The following is a 7,700-nucleotide window of genomic DNA, read 5'->3' as shown; positions in this document are numbered from 1 at the left end:
AATCTCGAAAAACCCTAAAAACACATTTAAAAATTCAAAAATTCCTTAAAAATCAATTAAAAATTAAAAAATTACAGAAAATTTTCTAAAAATTTTCCAATATTTTTGCAAACAATTGACATATTTTTTCAAACTAAAATATTTACAAATTTTTTTACAAAAATTCAAAAATTGAAATTCTTTTCCAAACCATGAAAAAAATGAGAAAAAAAAGTCCTTAAAATTCATAAAAATGTCGAAATAATGTCAATTTTTTTTTGAAAATTCTACAAATTCTTTTGTACATTTTGCCAATATTTTCTCATTGAAAATGCTTTCCTTAATTGGCAAAAGTATTAATTGGAGCCAAAACCCTAATTAAAAAAAAATAAAATCCAATGAAAAAATCATTTTTAATCCCACAAATGAGCTGAAATCATGAGCAGACGTCTTGGTGTAAGGGACATGCTTGGCATCCACCTTTGGAGGCTATTGCTTTGGAACCTCATCGTCTTCGGAGTGTTTTTCATAAATCTGATATCCAGCCTCTTCAATCTCAGTTGTTGAGCTTTATTGCTGATCATCCGTTATTTACTGATTCCTTTTTCCAGGACCTTAATTTTCGTTGTTCTATCTATCCTTTGGATCCTAGTGATCTCCTTTCTTATTCTCTTATGGTGTATCGTTTCCCTTTTTATATTTCTCTTCTTTCCTCAATTCCTGATACCATTCTGCTTTTATCTTTTACCCCTTCTAGATTTCCTCATATCCTTGTTTTTACTACATGTCCTTTTATGACCCTCCACCTTATGACCCTCCACCTTCTGTTCCTCCTATTCCTTCTGTTTTCTCAGTGGATTCCCTTCGTACCTTTTTGTTGAATTCTCCATCTTTGCCGTCTTCCTTATCCCTTCATTTTCCTTCCTTTTATGATTTATCTTATCCTCCTTTACAATGTTCTCCTCTTATTCCATTGCCCCCTTTATCTGATTATATCAATCTTCCTCCCCAGTCAGTGCTGGATACTCCAGGATATGACGGTGACATACTCCGTCGAAGACAATGGACGCTACATGATTGTGTGGGAGGACCGGTATTTAACTGGCCTCTCATTCCAGGGTCTTGGGATACATCTACAGCATGTTCGAACTCTTACCTTCATTTTGCCAAAGTGCATGTTACTTCTGAGGATACCAGTGTTCGCCTTGCAGCTCATTTTTGTTGGTATCTTGCTTTCATGCATCAGCAGTCAAAGCTGAATACTCGAAAGAGTATCCCTCAGTTGCTCATCAATCTAAATGTAGATGCGACTGTTGCTCAGATGGATGTTCTGTACTACTTTGCACAGGCCTTCCCTACCAGGTTCCTCATCTTACTGGAAAGGATGTGTTGCTTACAGTTCCTCCAGAATGTGCCTCAGCATTTTGTTGATGAGAGTAAAGCTTTGGAGCATTTAAAGCTTAGTATGCAATTTAAGAAGAAATACCTTCATCCTACTTAGCACTGGAGGTTTTTCCTCATTGTATCATTCCTCCTTTATTAATGGAAAATTTCTTTTTGCTCTCCAATTTTTGGGGATCCATGCCATTTAGACTATATTTGTATATGGGTATTTTTTTGTATTGGGTGATGTTTTTTTCAATTGTGTGGAGCTGATGAAGATGAAGTTGTGAAGATTGATGCAGTTGGTTATCACATGGTTGCAGTTGCAGATTTGGATGCAGAACTCTTATATCCTTTAATAGTTTGAGTTATTTTGGTTTTTATAATATTGGAATGGTTTTTTTTTTGTGTTATTGGTTTTCCTTTCATATGTGTTTCAGATCCAGGTTATGAAGCTGATATGTTGGGGTTGTGATCAAAGTGGGTGATTTATGCTGAATTGAAGGTTATTTTTAGCATATCATAGAGCTTTTATTCTTCCATTTTCTTAGGTCGCGAGGACGCTTCCTTATTAAGTGTGGGGATATGTTGAGTGTGGAAATGATTGGTTTTTGGGCTGATTTTTTTTGTTGTTTTTGTTGCTGAATGGTTGTTTTTGGTGGTTGATTGTTTGAGTTTGAAGATGTTTTGAAGTGTTTGGAGTGGTTTGAGTATGTCTGAAAGGGTTTATGTTGGTTTTTGATGAAATATGTTGTTCTGAAGAGTTTTGTTATTCTCTTTGTATGGTTTTGTAAGGCCTGATTTTGTTCTGTTTTGGTAGTAAAGATGGTTGAATGGATGTTTTGAGAGATGATTGAGGATGTGTGAAAAGGTTTATGAGAGATTGAATTGGTTTTGTTTTGATTTTTATGGGTTTTGTTGATCTTCTGTAAAGTTCTATAGCTTCTGTGCTTCTGTAGCTCTGTAGTCTGTTGCTCTGTTGTTTTGTGGTTCTGTTTTGTTTGTTTTTGTTGAGTGTTATGATGGATGTATGGATGTTTTGGGAAGTGTTCTTGTCTTAGGAAAAGGATGAATGGAAGCTCTATCCAAGCTAATTGAAGTAAAGAAGTAACTGTTGAAGATTTACAGAAGATTTACAGAAGGTTACAGAAGACAGTGACAGAAGATAGATCTCACAGGACACTATGATGTCTCTGGTATCCCTTCACATTTGACATACCTTTTGGGAGGTGTATCCACGACCTAATGAGGATTATTGAGAGTGATTATTGAGTGATTGTAGTGAGGATATGATGTAGTATTGAGAGCATACTATTATGAGAGAGATCATATGCAAGAGATAGTCGATTCTATGTGAAACATTGTATCTTTCTATGAGGGAGAAGACTATGAAGACAATGAAGATGAATACTATGTGATTTCTTTCCATCAAAAGTTGCGTTCTCTTTGTCTATTAATGAAGAATATGAAGAATATGAAGATCATGATCATTTTTTAAAGATAAATCCGTGGGAGATATCTACTATGATGCTGCGTGAAGAATTGCTGTTTTCTTTGTTTTGATGATCAAAGGAATGAAATAAAATCTTGTTGATGTTACAAGATAGATTTTCTTGCAAGAGAATTCCCTTTTCCTTGGTGTTCCTCTTGGGGTTCCAGATGGTCTTCTTACGGTTTGTGCAGAGAGCTCACTTAGAAAATCACAACAAGCTCACTTAGACAATCACGACTTGGCTTTTGTAGACACTGTAGCATGAATCAGGGCTCCTATGCCCCCTCTAAGGGGGGCTGGAAACCTTAGCAGATGAGGTTTGAAGAAGGCACAATCTTTACCCCATTTTACTACCGCTACTGTTCATTGTAGCTCTGTTCTCTGCAACTCGGGCAATGCACCTCTGTTCATTGTAGTTCTGCCATCACTGTTGCTATAGAGATGCTATTTGTTCACGTAATCATTATAGCTCTATTCCCACTGCTACTCGGCACAAAACTATAGGTACAGGCAGCAATCACAGCTCACATTACAATTAAATGCAAATAGCCACAATGTAAAAATATAATAATGACGGAATCAAAAATTGAATGCACATAATCCTGTTGGCTTTCAGAGATCTATTAGGGGTGTACTCTTCTTGATTATGTGTTATTTTAGCAAATTGCTGGGCCCCTTGCTGGTGCCTTGTGCAGGTAGATCCTTCTTCATAACTCGATAAAGCTATAGCCAATGTGGCGAGGCACTATCGGTGCTTTTATATGCAATGCTCCACAAAGATAGTGTATGTTGCACTCTCTTTCCTGAATGTCCTGCAAATATGTTGCTCATATGTAAAAATGGGTAGAGTTTGCAGAAGAGTTCATTTTGACCTGTTCGAAAAGGTCTCTCCCACCTCTCAACAAACAGTAAGGACATGAATGTTTTTAGCATAACAACTTAGGGGTGGCATCATGAGAAATTTGAAGTAGAACATAATCCAAAATGCAAGGTGATGGTGAATAGACAATTCAAGATGGGTTAAGTCCTTTTCTAGAAAAGTGGTGGTGTATAGCTCTACCTACCCATGCAATTGCCAAGTCTCAAGATGACTTCTAGGTCCAAGAGCATGTGACCATTTAGTCCCTTAGAGTGCAACTTGAGGTAAGTGCTAACTTTTCCTTTGATGATTTGAAGATTGGTCCTCTTGGAAGGTTGGAGATGCTAGTAGTACAATGGCTTAGTAGTCCCCCCTCTATGTGGGTCGAATTGGTAGTGTTAATGAAGGTGATGAACTTAACAATGCTCACAAGATAGTTGTGATATTGGTGCTCAACAATGAGCTCATCAAAGTCACGTCTAAGAGGTGAAAAAGTCACCTTTTTCCCTATTTTTTTCCCATTGCATGTACCATAAGACTTTCAAAGTGAAACCTCTATCTTTGTGGAGCAAGTGTAAGCACTATACACATTGGAGGTCTCTATCACTATGAGGCCCAAAGAGAGATCTAATGTATGGTTCAAGATGCACAATGATTGTTCAAGTCTCCCAAGTGGATGGGATGGGAACTGGATGTCCAAGCAATTGCAATGGCAACCATAGTGTGTGTAGTGTGCCCTTCATGTCTAGCTATTTTGATCAATTTCGGTGTAGTTGCCCCCTTTGATGCTCTAGTGGATTTCAAAAGATGAATCATAAATTTTCAACAAAAAAAGTTAAAAACTAATTCACAAACATCTCCACTCAAGAATTGAAAAGGTAAGTTGGTGACTTAGACTAGGTCTTGGCAACTACTACCAATCCCTTTATCTTCTCTATTTGTGGCATTGAGCAAATGGGTAAAAACTAGTCCAAAACTACAATTTGCAAGTACCATTTAATGATTTATTGATGTTATCCTTTATCTTAGGGGTTATTCCCATCATCCTCATGTAAATTCTCATTGTCTCACTATTGCTATCATCTTTTGGGTTTGTATCTAAATCCAAGTCACTTCCCTGAGATTTTTGACATTTTTAAGGGGATTCAAAATATTTCTTTGTCAAATTCTTGCTAGAACCAACCATCAAGTTTGTTTCACTATTAGTAGATAGAGCCACCGGCAGAGTGTGAGAGAAACCTAGAACATAAATGCAATACAATATTTTTCCAATAGTCTTAGTATTGGTAATCTTGTGGAGAAAAATGTATGTGTATGTCTATGTGGAATTGTTGTGTGATTTTTTATATGCGCTCACTTTGTGACTATGATAAAAGAGGATTTCAAGAACATTAAGCAGTACATAATGGCATCATGAATTTTAATTTTCTTTGTGGTTTATGCTTAGATTTCATATTATGGCACCAAAAAGAGCGCCTGGCAAGAGAAAGGAATATGTCTCACATAATAGTAAACGCCAAATCAGCATGAAGCTACATTCGGGATGCGCTCCTAGGCGGATCATAGACCAAGAAGCATCATCACATGTGAGACCTTTGAACACTCCTCCAAAGAAGAAAGGATGTGTTCGAAAAAGATGTGTGTTCATTGATGATGAAGCACAAGTAGATGGGGACTCCAATACCATTGACAAGATTGCTGAGCAGACAAGTAGTCACTTATATGTTCATTTCATTTATATGTCACTGTTGCTTATAGTTACTCATTGTTTTTTATCGTTATATATATAATTGCTTTGCTACTATTGTTTTTATTGTTTATTAACATCTGTGTTTATAGAGACCAATGTGCACCATGAGGGTCTGAACGCCAATGAAAAGATGAGTTGTGATGGATGTCAATGAAAAGATGAGTGGTGATAATGCTCAAGGGGAGATCGAGGATGGAAAATAACAAAAGCACTCAAGACACCTGAGCAAGAAAGTCTCTCTAGGCTTGGTGAAGGATGTATTGAGTTAGTTTTATATCAAGAAGAGGACGTTGCCTCCTGTTGTGCCTCTTTGTAGATTGGTGGCTCATGAGGTAGTCAGATTGTCATAGACAATGCTCAGTGGTTGATGCCTTCCTTTGATTCTACTGGTTATCTAGAGACTATGGGACACTTCCTTGTGCTAGTTGCAGGTCCTAGAGGGGAGACCATACCTGTGATAGCCAACAATCTAGATGACTGGGGTCTGATTTGACGTCAAAGAAATGAGGAGTTTGAGATGGCTCTTGGGAGAGAATGGCAAGATCTTAGAGGCAAGAAGTTCTTGGTTTGGGATGGAAACCATAGGCTAAAAACATGGTGGAGATGCATCAAAGAAAGTAAGTAATCATTTATACTTTGTCCATTATACATGTAGGCATTGAATATATGTATCCTATTCTTATGTTATCCGATTTTCAATTATAGAGTACTCCGACATATTTGTGTACATTGTCAACTCATTGATGTGCCAATGGAGAAGGAAGCAGAACTACAAGCATTGGATGCCACCAATGCATAAGTATTTTTCCTTAAACTATGCTTCTCATTGTCATATTTATGATTACGTTCTCATATTTATGATTATGTTTGTTTCCTATAGTATTTCTAGGGTGCATGTAACTCCAAATATTGCTCATGAGGTGTACATGTTCCAAAAGTTTGGTCTTGCAAACAAATAATCCATTCTAGATAGATTGAGTCCAAAAATGCGAAAGTGGGCTGAGGTTGGGGTTGAGGTTGAGATGAGTATAGAGGGAAGGAATTATCATGGTGCCGCTCCATGGTATAACTCTCCTTGCAGTTTAATATCTTAGCTTGTATGGAAGGTGATTTTCTATCCCTAGCTCTCTTGTATATGGAATGTGCTTTTCTATCTCTTGCTATAATTTTTTTTTTTTGTCATGAGAGGATGAATTTCATGCCTTTACCTCAAAAGAAACTGCAAAAGTGGAAGAGGAGTGCCTCAAAGATAGGGGTTACAAGTAATTATGCATTGCCAATCCCCAAAATGGGGATGATTTCTTTAAGTTGTTATTTAGCCTAAGGTGGGATGATGCGAACATGCTCAAAATCACAAGAGACAAGTTGTATTGTCTTACAAGTTCAAAAATATCTTCGAAAAGGTAATTTGTATTTACAAAGCAAGTTGCGTGCATGTTGCCTTTTTTCTTCAATGCTTTCTATTCATGCATGTTGTTGTGCAATGTAGGAAAAAAATATTAATACATCTTATGAGTCTTACGAAGCCTAAAGATCCCAAATACCCTCACTTTGGTGATTACAAGCTCTTTCGGGTTTACATGAAGAAAGAGACATATTGGGCTCATTTGCATTTGGAGGCCGTGCTACAGATCCAAAGGATACAAGTAGAAGGTCCACAATTTCTGGACTCATTTAAGGAGTTCTTCAAACTTAACTTGAAGAATCATGGCAAGCAAGTTGACACAACACAATACATCCATATTGCTTTTTTGACATTTTTCTTAATGTACATGTCAATATTAAGTTTTTGTAAAATGTTTTTAGGCTTTTGTATGTCTCATGGATGGAGTGAAGTCTTTAGACACTGCAAAGAAGATACCAGAGCTTGTGCATTCATCCAAACACGTGATTTATAGGTTTATTTTGATTGTTGTGCATGAGGAGTAATCATTTCTTCTCTTATGGTAAGTGCTTTGATCATTATGGAGTCATTTGGATCGAGAATGTTGCAGGTGGATACTATAGTGTGTAGAAGAGAAGACATTGGATGTAGCTCCAAAATTCACAAGATAGTGGATTGATATCCATGATGAGAATACCATGTATTCTCCACCATTATGTGAGAGAAACTTGATGGCATGGGAGGCAAATGTTTGTCCTTGGTGGCTTGATTACCCTGTGGGAGTTATCCCTAAGCAAGAGAAAGTTTTGCATAAGAGTAAGTACTTTAACCCATGTAAAGCATGTTGTTGCTT

This window comes from Lygodium microphyllum, chromosome 20, assembly GCF_053477565.2.
Source record: "Lygodium microphyllum isolate KBCC chromosome 20, Lygodium_microphyllum_v1.1.10, whole genome shotgun sequence".
In the NCBI taxonomy this organism is placed as follows: Eukaryota; Viridiplantae; Streptophyta; class Polypodiopsida; order Schizaeales; family Lygodiaceae; genus Lygodium; species Lygodium microphyllum.
This window is presented reverse-complemented; position numbering follows the sequence as displayed.